General features: G+C 33.7%; 1 protein-coding gene across 5 annotated transcripts in view; it reads right to left on the reverse strand.

Annotated features, from left to right (window-relative positions):
• The window catches only part of LOC125055604, an 84,038-nt gene that overhangs the window by 47,726 nt on the left and 8,807 nt on the right, over positions 1-27,505 (reverse strand). The window contains exon 1 of one of the 5 annotated variants that reach the window (XM_047658064.1): positions 5,479-5,874. The exons of 3 other annotated variants lie outside the window; for them this stretch is intronic. The gene's annotated coding sequence lies outside the window, so the exon portion shown is untranslated. Of the gene's footprint in view, positions 1-1,081; positions 1,295-5,478; positions 5,875-27,505 lie in introns of those variants that run through there. One more of the 5 variants, XM_047658065.1, reaches the window with a different exon arrangement.

Here is a 27,505-nt window from a genome sequence, read left to right on the forward strand (position 1 = left end):
AAGTATAAAAAATCCACCGGCGCTACAACCTTTTGTGTCTGGGCCTCCTATTTCTGTATGATAATATTTTTCTTAATAGGCAAGTAGGTTATCAGCCTGACACACAGTCGACTTTGTGTGTGCGTGATGTTTCATTCACCGTAAAAGCAAGTGTTAAATGTGAGCATAGAAAGTCAATTGATTCAAAGCCAGGGTTCGTTCCGTATGTACTCAGAGATGGGAGTCGCACGCTAAAACCTAGGCCAACAGTACAAACCACCAAACATTTCACCATGTACACCAGGTATTAAGGTTTTAAAATCGCAATCGGTCGAGTGATTTGGTTAACCTATGGTGTCTGTCATGCTTGAACGATATCCTCGCCCGATTCAATCAAACGTGACGTGATTTCGCGAACACTCCTTTGGTCTCCCTTCACAACGGAAATTATTCTCAAATCAATACTAGTAAATTGAAACACAAGGTCGTCTACGTATGTTCGCATTTACAAGTATAGTCAGTTATAAAAACCAGTAGTACCTGTAGATGAAGAATAAAGAAATTTAAATAAAAATCTTCGCATGCTTTAATTAGTTATGAGTCATCGGCTTCGGGGTACGGGAAAAACAGAAAATTCATATCTTCTTATATGAATTTTGTGATACACCACTAAACTGTACATATAACACAATATTTTTCCTACCATGTAGTAGTAGTATTACCTTTTTTACATTATCTGTATATAAATAAAAAAAAGTAGCTTACATGACAACCGTGAATAGCAAACGACCGCAAGATTTCTCAATCTGAAGGCTAACATTACGCAGTTGAAATGGCACATAATGTGATTTGTGTACTGCTATTAAAAGACGCATTAACATAAAAACACTAACGCAAGTAGCAGATTATATGAGGTCAGTATATACTCATATTCAAATATGTCTAATATTTTGTAAGTTAATTAAAAATCTGAAACATATAAAAACCTGGCTGGAAATAATAAAATCTAAACATTACGGCCGACGCCAAGCCAAGCAAAACTGTTATCCAAATAAATAATAAAAACGATCGAAGGAAAAAACAAAAACCAATTTAAACTTACATTGTAAACAGATGAATACAACAATCACCGATATGATTCAAGACGTCAAGTAAAACAAATGGGAATCAATTTCGACGCTATAAATCAGACCTATCAATCACAATTTGTTATCGAATACAGGAGTGCCTCGTGGCGATCTCTAGATAACAGATAGAAAGTGCCGTTAAACACCAACCGCGTTACGCCGATGCGGCTGTGGCTACGGGCGCAAATAAGGCGAAGCGACCGCTTTGAGCCAACTAACCGGTAGAACAACGAAGAAAAATATTATAAGATATTATTATCACTAATGACGTAGTACCGACGTGCCTAACGCCCGAACCCAATAACCTATGTCAATCTATAATCCACCATCTGAGGTAACCTTACTTACTACTGACAACCAAATGTTGTAAAAAGTGTGCCAATAAGGAATCGACAGATTGTAATAGCCATCTGTCGATACAAGCTATCCATGAGAGGTCGTATCGGTGTCTGTGGATAGACCTTTGTATGAAAACGACCTTTGACGAAAGCTCGATTACATCAGTTAATTTTTTTAACAGATTTTAACTTACACCAGTTTTTTAAATAATTAAAAAAAAACAAATTCGATTGTCTTCGTAGGGTTTGGTTATTGGATTGCAGATAGGAGATCGATCGACTGAGATTGTAGATTGATTATAGAGTTCGGGAGTTAGCCCGCTAAAACCGCCGTCACGCATAATAGTAACACAGATTAGTCAACAGACATTTCGCTTATTTACTGTACTGACAAACAAGTTTCCAAATTATGTCAAGAGCGTGTCAACTCTTAGAAGGTAGACAACGCACTCCCGATTCTTCCGGTATTCATAACATCAGATAAGTCTAGTCCCCGTGTGTAAAAAAACCGAATCGATAGGAGGCAAATCAAACATGAATGCTTAACTTTAAAATACTTTTAAAATGTACTCAATGTCAGTTACGAGGTCATATACGCCTATAGACACCTGATTTCAATTTTGCGTAATGCTTTTCCCACTCACACCTACACAAGACAGATGAATAGATAATTAATTTACTTCAATTGCTATAACCAAATTTGGCAAACGCAACCTTCATGATCAATGAAACTGAATTGGTAATTTTTTATTTGATGTTCTTCATCGCGACTCTCAATACACCATGACATCGGCACCTTGGCAGTTGGTCATTTATTTAATACTGTATACGTGAGCGTTCAGGTTGCGAGCAGTGTTGGCCTAGTGGCTTCAGCGTGCGACTCTCATCCCTGAGGTCGTAGCTTCGATCCCCGGCTGTGCGCATTTAACACTCGAACGGCGAAGAAAAACATCGCCCGTAAACCGGCCTGCCTTAGACTCGATAAGGTCGACGGCGTGTGTCAGGCACAGGAGGCTGATCACCTACTTGCCTATTTGAAAAATGATCATGAAACAGATACAGAAATCTGAAGCAAAGATCTAAAAAGGTTGTAGGGCCACTGATTTATTTTATTTTTATACTTGAGCGTTCATACGATTACATGTTTAACAGGCGTAGTCTACTTCAAATCACTCAGTTTGTAAACTTTATCAAACAGGTAATTTCACAGTAGCTATAAATAAAGACAATTTTTTAAACGTAAATGTTTCAAGTATAATCAGGCCCCGTGCCCCGTCCGACATCGATTCCATCATAATGGCAACAATTTTATTTATTTAATTAAAATCAACCCACAGTAACATGTCGGTTCCTTTCCACGTTTTCAAGCCTTTGTTATCGCATTACACGTGCAAAACATTGCCAATATAGTTTTAATACTCATTGCGAAAGCGTAATTATGTAAAGATTAAACTATACAATAAAAATAAATAATGTAATATTTTCAATTATAGATTATTAATATTATTTTATACGCGTCGTTGATGTACCACGAGAATCATTCTTATTTCTCCTCTCTTATTTGGCCAGCTTTTGCTATCATAATGAACGTTAAATAATTTTAGACTGGGTGGTAATTAATATTTTTTTTTATATTTATTTATAAAAGCTTGACAACGCTCGGCACACTGATACATTGGTACAAGAACAATAAAATACACTATTTAATGTAACAAGCACTTATAGGCAAACATAACATACACGAAGAGATAATAAAAATAAATTAAACAAAAGTAATTAAACTACAAAAAATAACCAAAAATCGATTTTAAGGTAAGCATCTATTGATACCCAGACCCAGCTCGTTTATTAGAATGCCCAACCTAGACATCGGTGAGTTTTGTCAAAAACTCCGGAAAGGAGGGACAAATGGAATGATGGGATGCCTGAGGTATCCTAGAGGGTACACGAAACTTAAATTTTATTAAAAGGTTGGAGCAAGCGGCCTGATTGTTAAATAAACTACTATGCAAACGATACATCAATTAAATATCTACGATTCTTCAATGACAACATTTTAAAGTGCGCTAGCCTGCCCTGCGATTCTGTAACTCACGCAGTCATGACTGCTTCACGACTGATTTCAGAGCGACCGCCGATGCGAAAACCGCTGTGTGAGTTCGAAAAGTGAGTTACAGAATCGCAGGGCTGGTTTCGTTGTATGGTATGTTGGTTTTTGATCAAATTCTATTTTGGAATATAATTTTCAAGAACGTACTTCTGGAGTACTTTTATAAGTAAACATTTACAATCTGAATTAACCCTCGTACCATAAATTTAGAGTATTTTTTTTCAATACAGTCGTATTATTGTCGTCCTACGACCTCACTTTTTAATTTATTTTATTTTATTTTATTACACAATCAGTAACAACTTATTATATCAAATTGTGTTTATAAAGAGGTAAATGCTCAGTTAAAACGGTCTAATAAGAATAATTTAGTTCTGATGAAATACAAATTTACAACTTTAAAACAAAAATAAGGAAACTTCGAGAAATGTAAAATTCGCGTTTACATTTATGATAAAGATGTTTTATCTGTGAAGCGCAAGTAAAACAAAGTCAATATTAATATTAAACTAACAGGGCGTTTATGAAGACCGAAAATAGTACTTTATTACGACTTGAAGCTATTTAACCACCATTGGTTACGCTTCAAGAAAATGTTTTCACATTTAATTTTGCTTAGAACCGAACAACGTTTCTTTAAGCTTGGCAGGTGGGCGTCACAACAAAACAAACATTTTCCGGTAGTCGCTTTTAAAACATAAATAGTAGGTCATCCGGCGTTGAATGAAATTATTAATTTTTTACTTCCGATTTTTAGAATAGAAATTTTGAAAGTGTTACTATAAAGATTGACTTGGCTGAACAAACCGTTCTATAATACGTTTGCAATTTACCCAATATAGATTTTAGGACCAACGCTACACGCGGAATGCATTATAGGGAAAAGACGTGTATAAACCAGTGCCCAGCTTCTTACCAAGAGGATCTTAGTAAGAGAAATAATAAAATAAACCTATAAATGTAGTCGTAGCAGATATATATTTTTTGTAACAGTTGGCAAACAGCAAGAGGCTCATCTAATTTCTCAAGTGATAACGCCGCTCATAGACTCACAAGTGCGTTGCCGGCCTTTTATCTGTTTTATTTATTTCGTGATTTTATTTAAATAGACAAGTATGTCAGGCTTCTTTGCCTGACACATGCTGACGAAGTGTAAGACATACCCGGTTTTCCACGATAATTTTCCTCGCCGCGAGCTAGTGGTAAATGGGCACAAACATCTATTATTGCACAGCCGGGGTCCGAACCTACCTCAGAGAGAGGGACGTAAGCTCAAACCACTAGGCCAGACTATGGAAATATTGGTAATTCATATAATGAAACTACGTCCCACGTTACTCGTTTGTAACACCGGGAATACAACTCTTTACATATGATTTTACTTTTAATATTAATCATTATTTATTATTTATTATTAATCATTTATATATTTAATATCAGTAATTTCTATGCACATTTTTCCTTCACTGCTATAATTATCTAAAAATTGAGATTCGGAATAAATAATATTTTTAGTCATAGGTCCCTACTATACTACTATAAGAGCAGTGTTGGCCTAGTGGCGTCAGCGTGCGACTGAGGTCTGAGGTCGTAAGTTCGTTCCCCAGCTGTGCACCAATGGCTTTTCTTTCTATGTGCGCGTAACATTCGCTCGAACGGTGAAGGAAAACATCGTGAGAAAACCGACACGTCTTAGACCCAAAAAATCGACGGCGTGTGTCAGGAACTGGCTGATCACCTACTTGCCTATTAGATTTAAAAATGATCATGAAACAGATTCACAAATCTGAGGCCAAGACCTAAAGAGGTTGTAGCGCCACAGATTTTTTTTTCATAGGTCCCTACTACCGTCAAAGAATTAACATTAATATGCCTAGATCCTTAGTTTTTTGCAGACACTACAATTTTGTATTTGTAGACAAACCTGTGGGGCAAGGACCGTTGTGTCTGCCGTTTTGTCGGTATCCACGTTCGTTAGTCGCAACCACGAGGGCCAGCATTTCGCCCTCTTTGACGCACAACAAAACAATTTTCCATCAGTCACTCTGCTCACGAGGATATCGCGAAACACAACACGTTACGCACTTCACTTGGTAATTGTTACCGCTCCCTATTTAACATGCAGTCACTGCACTATTGCTTAGACACGACAAAAACACCTATTTAACAATCGAACGCATGCAAAATGTCATACGTAAGCACTTTTGTATTAATTTTGCTAATTAAAGCAATACGATATCGTAAACAATTTTCGTTAGACGATAGCAACTGATAACGCGAGCGCGGTCCGTATACTGTTGAGGCCTTTGACGTACTGACGGTTGACCGGAGGCAGCTGTGCGAGACCGACAAAAAGAGAAGGAAAGAGCACTATATTTTATTACCACGTAACTACAGCCTGCGTTACATACGAAACAGAGCTTTAAATCTTACCAGCTAAGGAAAACATTTGAATGCTTATCACTACGAGTCAGCTGAGTCAGTTTCCTCGAACGTTGCATGGAAATTCGAATCGAGTCAGACAGAATATTCATTGAGTAGGAAAGAGATGGCAATTGATCGAAACATTTTGTGCGAAAGGCTCCGAAGGTGCAACAATGGGCAAGGCCGGCTAATGTCACGTGTAACATAGACTAGACAGACGGGCACATATGTATTCGATAACAGTATATAAGGATATGGTTTAATTAAAATCCAAATAATACTTGGTTAATCAATCACCATAAATCAACACCTAATCCATCATTATCAAGATAAGACTGTCTACCAATGTGGTTATATTTTCATAACACTGGAATATTTTATTAGATATAATAAAAAAATTAAGATAAATTTAAACTATTTGTGTATCTCGCTGATCAAGAATGCTGGAAAGTACTCGAAAGTCGAGTTATGTAAATAATGTTATAAATTCGCTTTTATATCCGTTTGATATACATTATTTATATTATCATAATCCAACGAATTCTTTTATTTTTGGTAGACGTTTATTTTTTATAACACTTACTGCAATGTCTCTCGGAAACATAAATAAAACCTAATAAAGGATAAGCAATTAAAATTTAGTGTCACCCACACAAACTTCCAATTAAAGCATAGAAGTTTTAACATTAAACATAATCTGGTATTTTTTTTTCTTTGCTTAACAAAATTACTAGTATTTTTATTTTATCTTATGTGATTTTTTTTTAATTTTTTGAAAATGTTTACCAAAATTGTCATTTATTTTAGAAAAGATAGCTTGTAGCATACCGTAAATATGGTATTATGTATGATGTGGTAAACTTCAATAAATAAATAAACATTATTTTTATAAGTTTTAGTATAAATTTCACAGAATAGTAAAGTAATAAGTGGATATTTTTATAAATATATGTAGAAGAAAGTATGTACACCATAGGAAATTATCAACCATATGTATATTTATCCTCTTTGAAGGCACTGAGTTATTTAGTTTGACAATTATAATTATGTGAAGCAAATAAATAAAAAACAGAAATTCTATTTTCAACAAAAGAAAATGTATTCTAACATGTCTGTCTCCTAGAAAGGTGTATAAAAATACACAGCCGCTTCCCGTGAATCAGACAGAACATATATCCAGGTTTTACACTTCGTACATGTTACAAACTATTTTTTATTTTATTTTATAAAAATGTGTTCATTCATTCATGTTAGGTCTCAGTAGTATCTCCAACTCTGAATACCTAAGGTGTGTTCAGAAGCCAGTCTTTTAATCGTATCTATTTGATAGTAATTAATAATTCAAATAAGACAATTTTAATATGAATCATTTTTATAAGACGTCGCTTTGTTAGTACATATATAATTCCGTTAATAATCTGACCCGCAACTCTGTTAAAGATTTCTCCCCTGGCATCCGTACCAATGGAGCGTAACGATACGGGTAAACATAGAAACTAAACTATTTGCGCAACAAATACTCTCATTGCAATACATATATTGCACGAAACGCATCATAATTATTGGTTTGCATCGCAATAGCAGCATGTTTCTTACAAAAGCCTATACCTTTTAATACTACATCCAATAATAAAACACTGAATGTTACTCATAGCTTAAAAACTAGTCTAAGACTAGGTCAAGTAAACATTAATGTAATTCATATAATATGTAATTACATTTTTCAGATTATTTTGTATCAGAATTCATACCAAAAACGGTAGTCGAAATAAACACTGGACGAAAAGTCCCTCTTAAGGTGCTAAATTTTAAATATTTTTATAATTTTCAGATAACATGCAAGCACTGGCTTCCAACATTACGGATGGATAAAGTTTCCAGCCAGGGATATTAGCTAACTTCCCGGTTTTAAAAGCATCAAATGTAATAAATACACGCTATCGTCGGCATATCTCGAATGATATAAATAAAGTATTAAAAACCGTTTATGACTTATCAAGGTACATGTTTATATCATTTACACAACAAAATCGTTTGAATGTCGTACATTACGTATATATATTAAATTACACTTAACAGTACTATTTACTGCCATTTATGACAGATGAGCTGTGTTTTGCGGTACCACCTGCATTAACGACGCACGATATTCTCTAGCCAAAAGCTTTCCTCGGTAAATAGACATTTAAATGCGAAAAGAACATTCTTTTGTAGTTGTCTTTTGTTTTGGTATCGCGAAATGTTTCTTTCGGACGTCTTCTGTTGTCAATTTCCGCAGCTACGCGATTTAGGAATTTTAGAATTTTAGACTATATTAGGGACTTAGACTACATTAGGGATAAACGTAGGGTTCTAATGGTGAAAAAATTTCAATGCAAACAAATCATTCTCCTTCACAATGTATAACAGATTATAATTGCGAGTTATAAAGACAGTTTCTATTTTCAAAAAATTCTGGTCACACTCCTGACATTCGACTTTAAAGGAGATAATCATCATCTGCATACAAAGCCACAATTTGAGCGAAAGCTCTTGACTTCGCTTTGCATTATTTAAGCAGCTAGTATAACTGGTTTAATATCTAAATGTTATCAGTATTCATCCAAAAAACGAGTATTAACTCTTAGATTACCATCGCTACACTGGACTTACGTCATTTGGAACAAAAAATATTAACATTGCTGCTTTACTGTTGTACTATCTACCAGGAACCAACTTAATTCTTAATTAGCGCCTGTGCACTTGAACCCCACAGTCCAATAGTCTATACTACAAAGGGAACAAAATCAAAGTTGGAAGAAATTATTTTATTATTTAGTCATCCAAGTTTTTTGAAAATTGGAAGATGGGATTGCAAGACGATAAATGCGATATATGGAAGTCAATAAACACCACGTCGCAGGAAATTGTTTAAATATAGGAAATATTATGACAGAGGTAGATCTATACAGTTATTCGAAACATTGCCAATACTATAATTTTCACTGTGTAGGAAGACCGGCAGTGACGTAAGAAACCATAAAACTTCCAACTTAAGGTCTCCCAGACTCAGATCAATAAAGTGGGCGCGTTGATTCTAGTATTGTTCTGTTCATTGGTAATAAACTAGCTTTTTATAGGCATTAAAGCTATTTATATTTTACTGCGGCTTTAGAGAAAAAACTATTCTTTTATATAAATTGCGAGAAGATTTTACAATTGTTTCGGGTGCCTTTGTACCGCGTAATTATCTGCCTACTTCGCCAATGTACCGGGTTTTAACTACAATACAATTTATGAAGATGTACACATTTTCCACCTTACCAAAGACGATGTTACGAAACGGGAAGACTTTGACTTTATTTAGCAGTAGTAACAATTTTTTTTTTATTTATTAATCTACTTATTTGACTTATATTTTCTGTTTCGTATATTTTGTTTAACAGTGTTTTGGCACTGTATATTGTCTTAGTGTTTCTTTCATAGTATACTAGCTGACCCGGCAAACGTCGTTGTGCCATATATATATTATTTCTAGGAAAAAAAATTTTTGTTCAATAAAAATAACTATCTACTATAATACAAAATAGGGATTGATCGTAGAGGGGTGAAAATTAATTTCTATGCTGTATCATAAAAAAATAAAAACAAAAAAAACTTCTAAAGAATAAGAAATTTTTTAGGGTGGACACCCCTTATCACTTAGGGGGTTGAAAGATAGATAGTAGCCGATTATCAGACTTACTGAATATGCATATAAAATTTGATGAAAATCGGTCAAGCCGTTTCAGAGGAGTACGGTAACTAACATTGAGACACGAGAATTTTATATATATAAGATATATATGTTGCTGTAAGATTACTTATAAATAAATAAATTCGTTTTCTAATTTATTTACTTTACTTACTGTTTACTTTTGTAAACGATGTTTTAATTAGTAATTTCCCTAATAACTAATAAAATGTAGATAAATATTGTTAAGAACCCTAATCCTTGTTGCAAACTAGTTCAGAAACTTAAAATCTTAGAAGTACGAATCAAGAATGGAAATAAAAATTCACTAATAATCCTGAGAACAAGTGTTTTAATTAATTGTTAGTTCCATATAACTTTCTTTTTCCCACTGTGAATACGTCGCGACTGGTTAAGATATTGTTAATGTCATCAAATGTTGTTGAACCGGTTGTGTATTTTAAGTGATTTATATCGCCTGCGGTAATCTTTTTTAATATAGTCCAAGTGGAAATATTTACGCCCCGTTAAACGAAACTGGGCCTTTTTTTTTTTTTTCGTGGGGAAATGCGTAACGCATTTCCCCACGAACCGCGGCACGGTTGACCTTGGTGGGAAAGGGTTATGTGGGACTCGCACAACAGTGCATACCCACTAAAACCCCACGGCGCCACCAGCAATCGCCCGGGGCAGGACACGGTAACAGCGTAGCCTTGTCCGCATCCAGCCACGCGATCAGCCGTTAGTATCACGGACCTCTACGGCCACAGATGATGTGGAATGGACCTTGGCACAGCAAGGGCCTTTCACATCGGCCAAATTCACCCTGTTTATAAAGCTGGGGGAGGTCGGGCACGATGCTTGCAGGGATGCGTCAGCATCCCTTCTTTTCGAAGCATGAACCCCTGTTCCCCCGCTGGAGCAACTGCGTGCCCAGGATTACACACGGGGTTGCACGGTGCAACGGCGGCGCTGTGGTCTCCTACGGCGACGCGGAAACTGGGCCTTACTCCAACCCCACTGATACAGTTCCAGATGGGCAAAAACCACTAAAACCACCACAAATACAGTCAAAATCTGTTATAACGACATCGAAAGGACGTCTTATATTTGGTCGTAAAAACCGATAGTCTAAATGCCGATGATGTTGTTATTAAGTATACATAATACAATAGAAGTCAGCCGGGACCTTTGATTTTGGTCAATATAACCGGTATGTTGTTTTAAACGATGTCGTCGTAAACGGTTTTGACTGTAGTTCCAACAAAACCCAAAATCAAGATGCCCTTGAAGTTGCTGTATTACTCTTCCAAGGGCATTACCGACCGCTTTATCTGCGGATAACTACTTATTCTCTCAGGTCTTTTTCTTTGGCTGCATTTGAACTGACGGTTCGATTACCTAATCAAATCTGTGTCAATGTCGTGACTGCCCCCAGTGGTTACGGGACTTTTAAATATATATAAAAGAAACTGTTTAAATAGATTTTATTAAATTCTGTTCAGTTTTGAAACATGAGAGTCGACGGAAGTACGTTGTTATTTTGAACTACCATAATCAGCTTGAAACAATAGAGCAATCATGTTTTTGCCTTTTTTTAATAACAAAAAATCTAACATTTTAATTTCGTGTTTCACTCTTTAAGAGTGAGTTTAAGTGAAAACGCCTTGTACTTTTCATTAAGTCATACCGACCGTAAACATACATAATTTAATAAAAACTTATTTAAAATATATAAAGCAAGGCCTTTACTCATTATTAATCGTATGTCAAAGTCAATAAGTTATTATCGTCAACTTTCCTTCATACAATTTATAAACTTGTTAATAGAGTTCTCTATCATTAGTTCAAGAAACAATTGACGACCACTGACAATTGACAAGTACCAAACTGAACCTTATGAAAAATGTAATAGCAATACAAGAAATGCAAGACATGACATGACATTTATTAAGCAATATTGCGTTCATAGGTGCATAGAAATTTTGAAACATTAATATGTTTGTGTTTTGTGTGCTCGAGAGTTCGTAATTATAAGTGGAAACGATTTTAAATAGTCGAAGAACAATACATTTTAAAGGACAGATAGATAAACATGCAATATTATAACAACAATAAATGGCGCTACAACCTTTTTAGATCCGGTACCCAGACTTCTGTATGTTTTATGATCATTTGTTAATCTAATAGGGAAGTAGGCGATCAGCCTTCTGTGCCTGACGCACGCGGTCGACTTTATGGGTCTAAGGCAAGCCGGTTTCCTCACGATGTTTTCCTTCGCCGTTCGAGCGAATGTTTAATGCGCACATAGAAAGGGAGTCCATTGGTGCACAGCCGGGGATCGAACCTACGACCATGAGAGTACTACGCATGAGAGTCGCACGCTGAAGCTACTAGGCCAACACTGCTGCAATATTATAGATCCATATTTAATTTGTTTTAGCTCTAATTCGTCGTCATCTGTAATATAAATACTGTATCATAACGTCTCAAATCATTTCAGATAATTGACAGAGCGAGTACTAAAGGCAATTTTATTTCCAGAACACAACATGTAATAACAGTACGACCACTTCACGTCATTAAATGTTTGGTTAAAGAATTTTATTGACATAGAAACAAACGATAAAATAGCACTACAAATATAGCTTCATACGTTCATAGAAATACCTGGTTATAAATGATGTATCAGTTCATTCTTGGAACACCCTCTTTGATCCAGTGTTTATTAATGGTTAACAGTACCGCACCCAAGCAAGGGCTGGACGAGACCGGACGCGTTCCAATATTGCTCATATTTTACGACTGCATAAAATTCGACATAGATTTTCTTTCATGATTATGGTTTTGGTCTCTGATTCTCGTTATTTTATAAGCAAGTATTCAGGTACAGAAAGCTGTATCTTGACTTACTAGACTTTGACTTAATGTCCTATAACCCCTAGTTGGGGCAGATGGCGCCCACAATGAGTCTCCATCGCGTTCTGTCTTGTAGCTGTTCTGTAGAAGCTGTACATCTACTTGCTTATAATTTTGCCCTCAATTTTGGTCATAGACATGTTGGGTTCATCACGCTGTTTTCTTCATCATATAAAATATTTAATACGCATATATAAAACGTTCTAGTAGATACAAAACAGACGAATATTTATTTTCTAATTACTTACAATTTTAAGATACCCAGAGCAAAGACCAGTTGTACAATAATTAAATACTATAATTATAGCGTACAATAGGCGATTTAAGATTACATCATTTATAAGGGAAGTAATGAAATTATGCAGCCGCCGAATGGAAGTAGCCCACCTTTTGTTAGAGCATATTATGTTATATACTTCACGTTTGCGCAATGAACATCGCTACTACTTTTTACGCTCCGAGCGAAAAACATTTTGGCGTACGATAAATTCAGATTTCTCTTATAAGCAAATTAAAATTCTTCAGTGAGATAAAACAAAGTTTTTCAAGCGTTATTTGCATGATTATATAATCAAAATTCAGGCATTATAATGTACAGTCTTTGAGGTTGTTTTTTGGATATTTAAAACACTGATTTCATATAGTAATTACTATATGAAACTTTAAAAACACCCTTCTGTATAACGTCTGGTCGGTCAGTGTTATCATTTTACGAACAGAGAGCTATCTTCTTTCATTTGATCCTGACTAATGAAACATCGTGCTTCATCGCGGAATAAAAATATTTCCACAGATTTTATTTTAAAAAGACAGCACTAACTAAAAATATTATTCTCTTACAAGGATATACACGTATAAATGGTTTTTTGATGTATTCGTTAATAGCCACTGATTCATGTAACTTTTTTTATTCTTTCGTACTTTTATGCAACGAAATATTAAATAAATATATGTAGTCCGGTCAATTTAGACATCCAAAATGTTTGTCTGAACTAATTTTATGAGAAAAACTTACCATTTTGCTGAAAATCGCGAAAAACCCGTTTTTGTGATCTTAGACCCCGAGTAAATTTTTTTGCACGTGCCGGATCGATGAGGACTTTTCACATTTTCTTTATAATAGTGTATTGAACAATCCTACCAATATTCAGCCAAGTGGGAATTTTTGTAACCTTACCCCTATTTTTTAGTCTAATTTGACCGGGTTAATGGGTTTAAATACAGAACGAAAGAGCTTCTTTGGAATTTATGGTGTTATGTGACTTTTACTTTGCCTATGTTTTTTTGTAAGTAAATTAGGTTAGACTTATATTACTTATTAGCCCTAGGCTAGAACGTAATGTTCCATGATGTCTCAATGTAGACAAAAAAAATAAAAAAAATCTTTATTAAGTTGTTACTTTCTATTAAGTTAATTATTTATAGTTTCGCACATCTAACGCTTAACCACATTCTATATAATTTTTCCAGCGATTGCCTATAAAAGATCTATCCAAATTATTTAGTCTTATTGTACTAGTTTTGTTATCCAACGAGGTGTTAAATAATAAATAATTAAGCTAACAGTATTACAACAAAACACCGACCCAGATTCATACAATTCCCGCACTAGTTACGCATAAGAAAGATCATCGATTAAGTTAAGTTACCTAACGTGCGCTTCAAATAATGCGTGAAATTCCTACACAAATTGCATTCTAGATTTATGGATTTCCATGTCGTATACAAGCGCTACAATATGCTTCACCAGAATTCAAATAGGGTGTTGTAATTCGCGTAATAATAATAATTATTTACTAAAACTTCGCAGCATTACAAATAGAAACAAGTAACATAAGTTATTAGGGATGCAACGGGCGGCGGTAAGCGATCCCTTCCAGCTAACAAAAATATAATTACAAGTAAACTGAAAAATATACCAAACTTAATCTAAGATAATAATAAAATCTAACCAATGACTACAAAGACGGTACACGAGAAAGGCAATGCCCTAAGGTAATTAGTTGCTTGTGTTCCTAGTAATGAACGTGCAAAAAAATGTATTTTTGCACTTTTTGCCTACCTTATGTAATTTAATACATTTTCTTATTTTTCTTTTATCACAGTGGTTGCCTGCAATTACTTGTAATTTTGTTAAATTTTTATATCATAAGGCAACCACTAGGAGAAATAAAATGTTGGCTGCTTTTCGGACTTTTAACAATACTTTCATGTTTATCTTTCATCTTTCATCTGATAAGGTAATATACCTCGAGCTTGCGAGTGCGTTGCCAGCCTATTTAGAATTGTTACGGAAAAACTTCAGTGGGTAGCATTTACGCTACTTTCCAACTTACCACATCAATAACCCTAAACTTCGAGCATGTTGCGAGTTCTTTATGACCTTCAGTGAATAAAAATGATACCGCCTTTTAGACATGCAAATTATTGCGCAGCCAAATCGATATTTGGTTTACTATCTCTGTATACCTTTCGGTGCCTGCCACTAACGTCCCGACAACATAAAATAGAAGACATACAGCAAGCTTTATACAATGTGAACAGTTTATAAAATCTTAGAAAACCGATTGAGGGTAGTCTTAAAAAAAATCGCTTGTTAGCCTATACGTTGAGCAGGTTGTTCTCAACCCACTAAGCATTACTTCCTCTGTGCACCAATAGATTTTTCTATTGAATTAAATACCTGCTAGTACAGTGAAGGAAACCATCGTGATTAACCGTCTTAGACCTTGAAACGAGTGCGTAAAGCACTCGCTTGCAGCTTGCCTAAAAATTGGTTAATTATTATTCACAGCTTGCACAAATTTGATTTTGAATTCACGAGTGAAGAAAAATATATAAATTAATTATCGCTTTCATCGTTTCATCATTACGTATCAATCAGGCATAGACAAACAATTATGAATACATTATAAATGGCAATTGTTTGAAGGGTCACTTCCACATGACTTTAGACGTACATTTGTAAGTCTACAGCTCCCCAAACTATCGTTATATATTCCTCATACATTAAAGACACCGCCAGTTTCACTTTTCTCTCCAGATATGTCGTGGGCGTGACGCGACGGCCTTGCCTGACCATAGATTACATACTTTCCCTGTTTTTATGGGAACTTTGTATAGACTGTAACGAAATTATATTATCTAATAAATATATGATTCTTCAATCAAACTAGTATGATTCTATTGAATCAATAACTCACAAAGCATTTTTTTCTTTTTTAATCATTAATAAATTTTAATAAACGGGATTACGACTTGATATATGTTTAGAATACAGACTGATTCGGAGTTCTCATGACTGTCATATTAAAATACAAATAAAACTTCAAAAAAGGGCGAAAAAAAAAAATAATATTGCTAATACTCACACACGTTAGTAAGACTAAAGTTTTCTTTAAAAGATAGTTTAAAAACATGCCCAAAGTACCATGGAATAATTGTATTCTAGTTATTCACAACACAGTGTGGGGACTAGTGTTAAATCAATTTTGTCACAACCATGTTTCTGTCATGAATAAAGTTTCATTATTATTATTATGATTAGTAAGACATGGTATAGAATTTATTTTAATACTAATTACAGGAAAAATTATTCATAGGCTAGTATTTACAATAAAATAAGTACATGAAAACGACATAAAATACATATAGGTCCAATATTAAAGACATATATTTAACGTAAAGCAGTTTATTTCAATGATTTTTTTTTTTGTTTAAGCGCATCACCTTTGTAATACAGACAATTACGTAATAATTCATGTAAATTCCAAGTTCATACATAAAATTAAAAACATTAGGATTTCCGAAAGTGATCTCATTTCTGATGCAAATATACTTACAGCACGTTCTCTTTGCATCGTGTGATATTACAAAATGTCAATGCTCTTATTCAAAAGTTCAAACACTACACTAGAATTTGACTCATACATATTTATAGTTTATATCCGAGGAACTTTTAATAATTAAATAGGAATTGTATTCTTTAATATTTATAGATTATTTTTAAATACTATAAAGTGTTCACCCTAAACACTTGCACATGCATAACCTAAGTTCAAAAAAAGAATTCTTTTAAATAAACCTTTTTAACTTCACTGAAATTATTTACATTAACTTATTATTGAATATCCCATAGCTTTCTACTCGAGCCAGAATTGTCTCGTGTTCAAATTGAAATTTGGGAAAATATTTACTACTGCTGAAATCCCATTCATATAAGATTTTATGACTGATATCTTAGGTAGAAACGACTCTATAGTTTCTTCAAGTATTTGTTTTAAGTATTCTATACAAATACGTAGTTGTTGATTGCACTAACACTGTGTATTTCTCGGTATAATTTAAAAATACAATTTGAAACGAACCTCAAGTTTACCATATATTTATTAGTATTTTTTATGTTCCCATCTTCGTAACTTATAGCTAAGGTATATTGATACCTACGTACTCTATCACAAGTAACCTTGAGAAAATTACAATAAAATACATACTTTCATTCAAAACCATATAAATACGTCATCATATCCTCTTACAATTAATACATTCGATTTCACAAGATTAATTTGCATTATTTCGCGGTAAGTGAGTCATACGTAAAATTTCTCAACTGTTTTTTGTGCACAGTTTCATAACAAACAAATAAATTGAATGAAAAATAAACACTGTCTCAATCTAAACATTGCTCACAATGGCAGACATTAATTTGCATCTGACTCATTAGACGCTAGAGAAATTTGACAATGCATTAAAGAAAGTTACTGAGCACTCGTGACATGATTAACAAACATGTTTTTGAGTGGAGAATGCTTTCATTGATTCCAACAAAATTATAATTTTCTGTTCGAAATACAAATAGTGGGTGAATACAATTCAGTTTTGAATTTTTTATGTTTATAGAATAAGTGTGGGGTACTTAATTTTAGAAACCTTTGAGTATGTTTTATTAATTTCTATTAATAAATCAGCATTATATTATTTTTAAAAAATATTGGTTGTTTGTAAAGTAGGTTTACGATCGAGATGTTTACGTGATAACGTCTTATTGGTGATATAAGTTTTTGGGAAGTAAGGAATTAATGAAGATAACAATTTTTTCAAATTTTAAATTACATCTATCGTTTTATTCACACTTTTCGTCCGTCTCTCTCTCGTTATACCTGCGATCGCGCTCGTGAGGTTTTGGTGTGACACAAGTTTCTGAACATGTCACCCGACTAAAACGATTTTAAAGACGTTATCACGTCAAAACCCAGTTGCGTTACAACCCTTGGTATTGGTCTAAAATATCTGTCTGTTTAGTCATCTTATTTAGTCAAAAATCTAACCGACTTAGGTCACGGACCACATGACTCCTTCGAATATCTTTATATTTTATTGGTAATTAAAACAGATGCGCTACGACCCTTGGTTTTGGCTTTAAATTTAGTAGCAGTTTTGTAATCATTTTAAACTACCCGGAATAAATATTGTTTAGTTAAAATTCTAACCGACTTAACTAGGTCACGGACCACATGACTCCTTCGAATATCTTTATATGCCTTTGCTAATTAAACTAGATGCGCTACAACCCTTAGTTATGGCTTTAAATTTAGTGTCTGTTTTGAGATCTTTTTAAATAGTGTTTAGTCAAAAACCTAACCGACTTAACTAAGTCACGGACCAATACTCCCTTTACATTCCGTTGATAATTAAGCTACAAGTCACAGAGTACATGTACTTTGTATTTACATTTGTATCCCAAGGTGTTTTGCGTTATGTTAGAACACTTAAACATGTCGGCTTAAGTGTTGTTTCTGACGGTAGACGAAGAAAGTGACACGATAACCCGATTGCATCCGCATTAAAGTGAGAGTGATCGGCAGTCAATACATGTCAAAATGAATATGTAATCATTTAACCTTTGTGATAGCTTAATGCGTAGGTAGGTTATTTCCAGTATTAAACAAAAGGCTATAAATATACAAGCTTGAAACCACAATATAATTTCTTTGGTTTTGTATCTTGTTACGTGTCTTTCATAATTTTTGTTTTCTTGCAAACGGGGAAGGAAAATATCGTTAGGAAACCGAATCGCCTTAGACACAAAAAGTAGATAGTGTGTTGGGCACAGGAGGCTGATCACCTATTTGCCTAAATAGATAGATTAGATTGACAAAAGAACATGAAACAGATACAGATATCTGGCAGTGGTTTGCAAGTCTGTTGCCGGCCTTTATATAATTGGTACGCTCTTTTCTTGAAGGACCCAAGTCGAATTGGTTCGAAAATACTTCAGTGGGCAGCTGGTTCCACATAGTGGTGGTGCAGGACAGAAACTGCCTTAAAAGGCATACTACAATATCTTCGCTATTCTATCATTTCTCTTAGTCTAATTAATGCGTCCGTTTTTTGTAATTAAATAGATAAATTGCTATTGAACGTCTGTTGCATGTTGACTACAAGCTTTTTAACTTTACCTTTATTAGATTGCTAGAGACCTTTTTCGTAAATAAGTTTTTGGAAAGGTTCCATTCGTTTCGGCTTGGACTTCCAAGAATTTGATTTTACTATTCTCTTGAGAGGTGCCCTATTTCTCCAGTCTCTAAGTTTGAATTAAAAATCAACACTCAGTTTTTAATTAAAGACATAACCATGAGCATACTGGCAAATTATAAGTAGTCAAAAAGAGCCCCAAGCATAATGATTAAAGAATCATAACGGTAAGATTTAATAGCACAATTCCAGTTATCTCATTACCTTGTATCAACTTGATAATAAAATGAAGTGGCATGACGTCTAAAATGCTATTTCGTCAAAGTTATTAAGTCACGGACTCCAATCACGAATGCCTCGTCTCTAGAGAGCTCCCTAAGTAAGAGTAATTTACTAAATCGATGTTACCGGACGCACCCAATATTATACCTTCATGAGATATTGTCCATACTTTATGTTCATAGACATTTGTGTAGATTGTTCCACACTGTTCGAATCCTGCAGCTGAGTTTCATCATCGGACGTCAAGGCAGAATACAAAATACCATCCGTATCACCTCGACGTCCGTCGTTCCACAACTGAGCGTTTCTCAAGGCAGTTTTGCCGCACACCACCACTATGTGGAACCAACTGCCCACTGAGGTATTTCCGAACCAATTCGACTTAGGGTCCTCCAAGAGCGTACCAATTCTTAAAAGGCCGGCACTGTACTTGCGACCCTTCTGGCAATGTAAGTGTATATGGGTGACGGTAGAAGTTACTTAACTCAGGCCAGCCTACTTCCCGTTTGCTTTCTACTACAATAAAAAAAAAAACGTCGATTCAGGTTACAAGTCACCAGTCACGTAATAATTAATGGAGCTGCGCCCTGCTGACCTGACAAAATAGGCCAAAACGGTCGGCGGGACTCACAAAGGAATATTTCACTACAAAAACTATCAAACTAGAAATGTTGATTAAAACCTCCTTTGGCACTATGAAAAGTAATTTTATTGCCGCAATTGTCGGACAATTCGATTGTGTAAACGCCGTAATGACACGAGAACAATTTATATCGCAATATCGTTATTTGAAGGCGCGATAAGCGACTCAAGAACTTAGAAGACAATTTGTTAACACGTGGACCGTTCGTGTCGGCACGCGATTTGGTGTATCTCCGGTTATACCGAATGTTGAAATTTGGAAATTGTGGCATGGAAAATGTAATAGAAATGCAGAGCGGAGTCGTGATCGAGTTGCGCACGCGCATTTTACAACTGCTTTCGCCGATAAACGCCGACATCTAAGTGCGAGCGCGACAGATTTGTATCTGTATCAGATGGCCTAGTAAGTTGATCATATCTTTTCTTTACCTCTGTATATTATAAACGCATAACCTAGCGCAGCGTATAAATTGAACACTTTAGGAGGGTCAAAGGCAGACAGAGAATAAGGGAATTATTATATCACTTCCTGGAGTCAAACACTGTAGGATATAAAATAACCATCGGCGCCACAGCACTTGCTCTTAGCCATAGATTTCTGCAGTTTAATATTTTCATCTTTATAGGCAAGTAGGTGATTATTGTTGTCTTAGACGTGCCTATATCTTCACGAAGTTTTCCTGCACCGTAATACTTTCATGGAAGAATTCATTATGCAGCTGGAATTCAAACGCAGAACATCAGGTTTACATACATTAATGTTGTGAAGACAGTCAGTGACGTCAGAAATTCAGTGGCGTTACATTTGTAAGTATAAAAGGCAAGTAGGTGATCAGCCTCCTGTGCCTGGCACACGTCATCGACATCGTACACCGTTCGAGCAAATGTTAAATGCGCACATAGAAAGAAAGTCCATTGCTGGCATCAACATACTTACGACCTCAGGGATCAAGTCGCACGAAGACAGTTTTTCCTCTAAATATATTAAGAATTGTCGTCTTGTGATGAAACAATCACTTAATCAACAGTTTAAGGTTGATGACTCAATGTAATGCACTTATTAATTTTCTTGCCATATAACAGTGATATATAAAGAAAACGTTGGCATTCCAGACCATACCCGCCAAGTATAAATATGCAAGTAATGTTGCTGCACGACACGGTCGTTGACTCTGATGGTTGATCACAATTTAAACGAGGAAACAATGTGATACTGGTAACTACACATATTGTATAACAATATGAGATTATCTAAATTTAAATGAGTACGATGTAAATTGAAATTATTCTAAATTTAAATCAGTACGATGTAAATTTAAATCATTCTAAATTTAAATCAGTACGATGTAAATTAAGATTATTCTAAATTTAAATGAGTACGATGTAAATTGAGATAAATTTAAATTTAAATCAGTACGACGTTAATTGTACAAGACGAATACAATTTCGTAAAATAAATTTAAATTTGGTGGAAAAACCTCATTATTATATATTTATATAGACTGAAAATAGTTATAAAATTAAAGTCGATTTTCGATTAGAAAAATTATCGAATACGATTATCATGTCAACGTCTATGGAGATTTTATGAGATAAGATAAGATTTTATTTGACTCTCTTTTCACGTACACATTTAATATTCACAATAATAATTTTTCTTCACTACATTATTTTAAAAAACTAGACTTTGACTTTTCAGCAGCAAACCTTACAGCTAACTTAACTATAATACAAAATAATTTTTAAATCGCCAATTAGGTAAAGATAATGAATGTTTAGTGTAGTTATGAAATGTAGAAGGAACAGAGAGCAGTGGGGTATTTTATTTCTATTATAGAGTGGAAATATTTGTATTTTAACGAATTAAGCAAAAAAGTATTGAAGAAGCTTAAACATTTTTTCACCATTACAATTCTATACATCACATACTAGACTTTATTTTACTTAATACCTATGTAACATAAACTAAATTTGTAATAAAAATATTTAAAAATAAAGGTTCATCCTATTAGTTATTATTAATATATATAAGTTATTCATTTAAGTCTTGAAAGAATAAAAATGTTTACAATTTATTTTGACTTCCCCAAATCCTCATTACAGTAAAAGATAATATATGAATATAGAAGTGAATGCCATAAACACCAAAATTACACAATAAAGTAATAAAGCGCTTTATAACCGGAAGAATTGAGAAAACGACTGTTATTGAGTCAAATCGATACCATGTATGGCAAATAATTAATGTGGGTGTATTTATTTTATGTACTCGAATCATGCAAATTTAATTGCGCCGAACAATTGAAGCGATTTCTATTTTGTAATTTACGTAGGCTGTTACGACTATCACTTTTAATTTTATGATGCTAGCTAGTTTTCATTTATTTTTGGCCCGCTTGAAAACAACCCTTAAACTTGTATTATTTTGTGTTCAAAGACTGTTTTTTTTTAGCACGTACACACTTTTATAATATTTATTACTAATTGTTCAAGTGGTTTAATAGCGGTAGGGCCGTCATTTTAGTGCTATTCAAAGAAAAAAAATTTACCACCCGCCCGTAAAACGAGTAGCTTTAGGATCTTCGATACATTTAGCCAAAATACAATTATATATTTAAGAGGTAGAAAAACTTTAAAAAGCTTCAACTATGAAATCAGTAAGTACCTAATATTTTATATTAAATAACGCGTTCTTATCTTATATTGTATTTATTATCGTATATTGACTATAATATTTTCTTTATGTTTGATTATCAACGCTTTCTAATTTAAACCTATGACATAATCTTCCCCGATTGGAGTGATTAATTTTCATAGATTAAAAACAATAGATAAGACAATAGATTCATTTAAAATGTCAATAACGATGATATCGGATTTATGGAATTTGTGCTCACTCGTGTGCACGTTGCGTCCAATTAATGGTTATTACGAAACCGAATGAAAGTTATTATCGACTACGAAGAAAGATCGGCCATGTGTATCAGGAACATTTTGGTCATATTTTATCTTTAATAATATTATAAAGAGGAAAGATTTCTTTGTAAGTATGTTTGTAACAAAAATTGGCTCAAAAACTATATAGGCTATTTTACTTGCAAGAAAAAAAAAATAAGCATCCCTACTAAAACTACAATAATGTTACCCCAGGTGTAAATAAAATGCCTATAAAATATCTTTCATCGCATGCGCTGCGAAAACTATTGATGATAGAACAAAAAAACGTATCAATAAATTTTTTTTAAAATAAAGGGCCCCCCGTGCGAAGCCGGGAAGGGCCGCTAGTTACAAATACAATATTACGTTTAAGGGATGTGAAGGAAGGGTGTTATATGCTTCCACTGGCCGGACCGAAGGCTCAAGTGGTTAGTAGTTGCATATACAACCTTAGCGGTCGGACTATCTTTCTTAGCACGATTTGGGTGATGACGTCATCGTACTGATTGTAGGTATAATAATGTTGAAATACATCAAAATAAGTCTGGTGCCCTTATTAGAGAAACCTCCTATACTGAGAAAGCCAGTTCCGTTACAAACATTTGTTTTTATTGCTTATGTCTTATTACAGAACATGCCTATGTATTAACAGATATTTTAAACTAACTCGTTGCACGCGAACATATCCATTACCATGCCCGTGAATACTAATGTTTCATAAAAGTTCAAACTTTAGGAATAGTTAGTGATACATCACTCGTATGTTTTAAGTTTTGTTAGAATTTTTTTAATGCTATTACCGCTTGGCCCATGTGCATCATGTACTAATACATCATAGTACAGTACTATGGTTTGATTTTGATTTTGTTGCCTAACAATAATGATTATATTCCAATCAATTTACATAAAACTATAATTAACTAGCTGACTCGACAGACATTGTCCTGTCTTATAAATACGTATTGAATTCGAATTGGTATAATTATTCAATAACTGGGATGAGTTCTTCTTTTTTATCTTTATTCTGTCAATTGCTAACAAAGTGAAACAACTGACTGTTATATAAAATTGTTATGACGTTGATTCTTTAATTTTTTTCATGTTCCATGTCAACTTCCTTAAGTTTTTCTTCAGACAATAATAAGCACAACAGAAAAAAAAATGCGAAATTGTTCAAATCCGTTCACGCGCGATATTACCAACGGAAATAGATAATTTATTTTATATATACTTAAACCTTTCTCAGGAATTACACAATAAATTATTTTTTTTGATATTATCGTGTTCATACAGACGCACCCAATCGACTCCATTTCACAATAAGTTACGCAGAACAAACATTTTAAATAAACACAAATTGTTACAAAACAAATCTAAACTTAGCAAATCTTTGAAGTTACTGACGTCAAAGTTACGCAGTTTATTAACTAGATAACCCCCGAGTATTGAATAAGTGGAAATACAATTTTATTTGTGGTCGCGCACATTTTTTGCCGTAAAAAACTAAATTGACACAACTAAACAAATAACCGTTTTTGTAGCCGTAACACACATTGTTTATACAGAAGACTTTGCAATAAAAAATACGTTGTAATGGGGCGAAGGAACAACCATTTGCTGTTGCCATACTTTTGTGTTTTTCACAATTTTTTTTAAATAATGTAATTTCTATGCTCTGGTATAATGGTGTACCTATATAAAATTTGTAATGTCATATTTTTTTATATTTTTTAATATAAATAAATGAAATTAATACCGGCTTAGTACTTGTAGTAGTAGTAGTACACCGATTTGTTAAAAAAATTTGGAAGTCTCTTAAAATTAAAACACGAGATTAAAAAACGCTACCTTAGTACGTCCTCATATTGTGATGAAATGACCTACTTTACTACTTATTACTTTTATGCGTGTTCAACAAGGGTTTGTCATTTCAAGGTGTGTCTAATTGGTTAATGTTTTTGTTATTGTTACGTATCCTAATATTAAATATATCGTCAAATCGAGTTTAAATTTTACCTTACTAAAATTATGCTGTGCCAATTTTCATGAAGACATCGTACAAAATTTCTGCGTGTCTTCCCCTTATAAATGATCGTTCTTTTATCTCGTGTATTACGCAAATATCTCTGTACTGACGGGACTATGTCGTTGTTTCGCCAAAATTTCAAAAAAATATAATTTATAAATTTTTGAAAACCATTAATGATTAATGTTGGCATTATCTCTCATCTTTAAATCGTGGATTCTAGTGACGTAATTATGTCTTTTAATCTTGATTATCAGTAATGTATCAATCTTGCGATAACGTTCACGGTATCTCAGAACAAAATGGTCTGAAAACGTATTGCGGGTATCAATTTGAAATGCGAACCCCGAGCACTAATAACCCAATTATATTTGTAATTAAAACGTTTTATAACCAGTATTTACAGAACAATAAGCATTATATTTTATAAAAATAGGCCGACCGTTATTATTTGTTCCTGTTCAACACAAAAAACCCATTATATAATGCATAAAAAATAGGTTTGTAGAATTACTACAGCGTGAAGTCTTTAAAAGGTGGATAAAGTTTAAAAAAAGAACACGTTTTTCCTTAAATAAATGAGAACGATGTTATTTCATACTTAAAATCCACTTTCACCGAACTAGTTTCGATGCAATATAAACAATTTAGACGCATCTTATTTGTTAATAAAAATAATTAATTGGTCAATTCATCGTCTGCGAGCAACGATTTCAACTCCCCACAAAACAATAATTGTTATTGCAAAGCACAGAATATTATAATCTATCTCTATCCAGGGTAGTAGACCAGCCATTAAAAATAATAAAAAGTAAAAAAATAATAATCGTAAAATGAACCCATTGGAAAAGGAGGAGAATATTATAAAAATGAAAGGAAAAATAATTTACGGGCGATCTGAGGTCGGGAAGGGGAAGAGGGTGAGTTTTTAAGCGTAAAAAACAGTTTATCTCGATGTCCGGCAAAACTAAAAGTCCTATGGGATAAAGTCAAATGGCAAAGTTGTAGATAATAAAAAGATCTAAAACTTTTACACTTTTTTCACATAACCTCAAAATTTATGTGAAAAATTCAAAAACCAAGTACATATTTGGTTTTTTATTTTTTACAAAGAATTTTTTTTCCACGAAATTTGATGAAAACATACCTTTTTATGTCCTAAATACACTGTAATTTATTTGATTTGAAATATTTATTTTTTCACCTTATTTTGAATTAATATCGAAAAAGCACCCTAATTTTCAATCGAAAATTCACTTTCTTTCATTCATTTTCTGAGAAGATTTACTATAGTAATATTTTTTTTTACCATCGGAAAATAGAGATTTCAACGAACAGAAAGCACACCAAGAACAAAAAGCTGATATTTTAACGGGTGAATTTTTTATTGAAAATTAGGCTGCTTTTCCAGCGCTTCTCTTATGACATTGTACAGTTTTAAGGACGATGAGTCTATCACTTGATCGGTCCATCGGCCTCGTGATTTTGCCTTCTGTGTTTTTCAACCGTCAGTCAAATCAGTTTCTCCAAGTTCTCTGTGCGCAGAGATGAAATGATGAAATGCGTTTTATGGCCGAAATATGATATAATTCGTTGTCCGCATACAAGACAGGCGAGTCCGTATGCGGAGTTTAGTCAAGTTCGATTATTTAACTATTTGTCTATAAAAAAACAAGTGAAACCTGAAAACTACGTCTAAGACCTCTGTAGTCCAATCAGAGACGTATTTCCATTCGACGTCGCGTCGTCTTTTGTTTTTTCTTCGATTATCTTATAACTATTCCAGCGGTTAAAAATTAAGATTTTTATTTGTTTCTTTTTACTGAACCTACTCCTGACCTTTGCTACTTATCTTTATTTAAATACAATAGTTGATATATTATAAACAAAATTTACTTTCTCTAACTAAGTAAGTAAGTTATCTATTAAGTCGTTTCGTTGCCGGTTTAATCTTCCGAGTAGTGACAGGATGTTGAACAACTTATGGCATCATTAATCGATAATGTCTGTAGAAATCCATACACACACTTTCCATTTAATTTACTTACAATGATTTTACATTGCAAATAAAGGTTAACATTCAGAGCTGTAACTTATACTAAGGACTCAAAGACTTGGTTGACGAAACTAAAAACGTAATTCCTTAGCTTGACTTTAGCAACAATACACAACTCAAAGCAAAAAAAGACTATTTCAATTAACGAAAATTTATGATTTTACGTAACTGTGGTCATGAAACGGTTACATTGAGTTTCTAGAACGCTTCAATGACAAGACAAGTGCATGTATATCCTTACAATAAACTTGACAAACTTTTTATTATACCAGGTCTAGTTAGTTGAATAATTCAAATTTTGTGTCAATGAGACACATATATTCAAAAAAGACCGATAATGTATACGCTGTCTCAGTTAAATAGGTTACCTTCAAAAATTCGTAACATTACTGTATTTAATACATATAAAATACCTTTAAAATTACACATTATTTAGACCAAATTACAAAATGTGATGACGACGCGGAATTGGCATAATA

Source organism: Pieris napi, chromosome 13, assembly GCF_905475465.1.
Source record: "Pieris napi chromosome 13, ilPieNapi1.2, whole genome shotgun sequence".
Lineage (NCBI taxonomy): Eukaryota > Metazoa > Arthropoda > Insecta > Lepidoptera > Pieridae > Pieris > Pieris napi.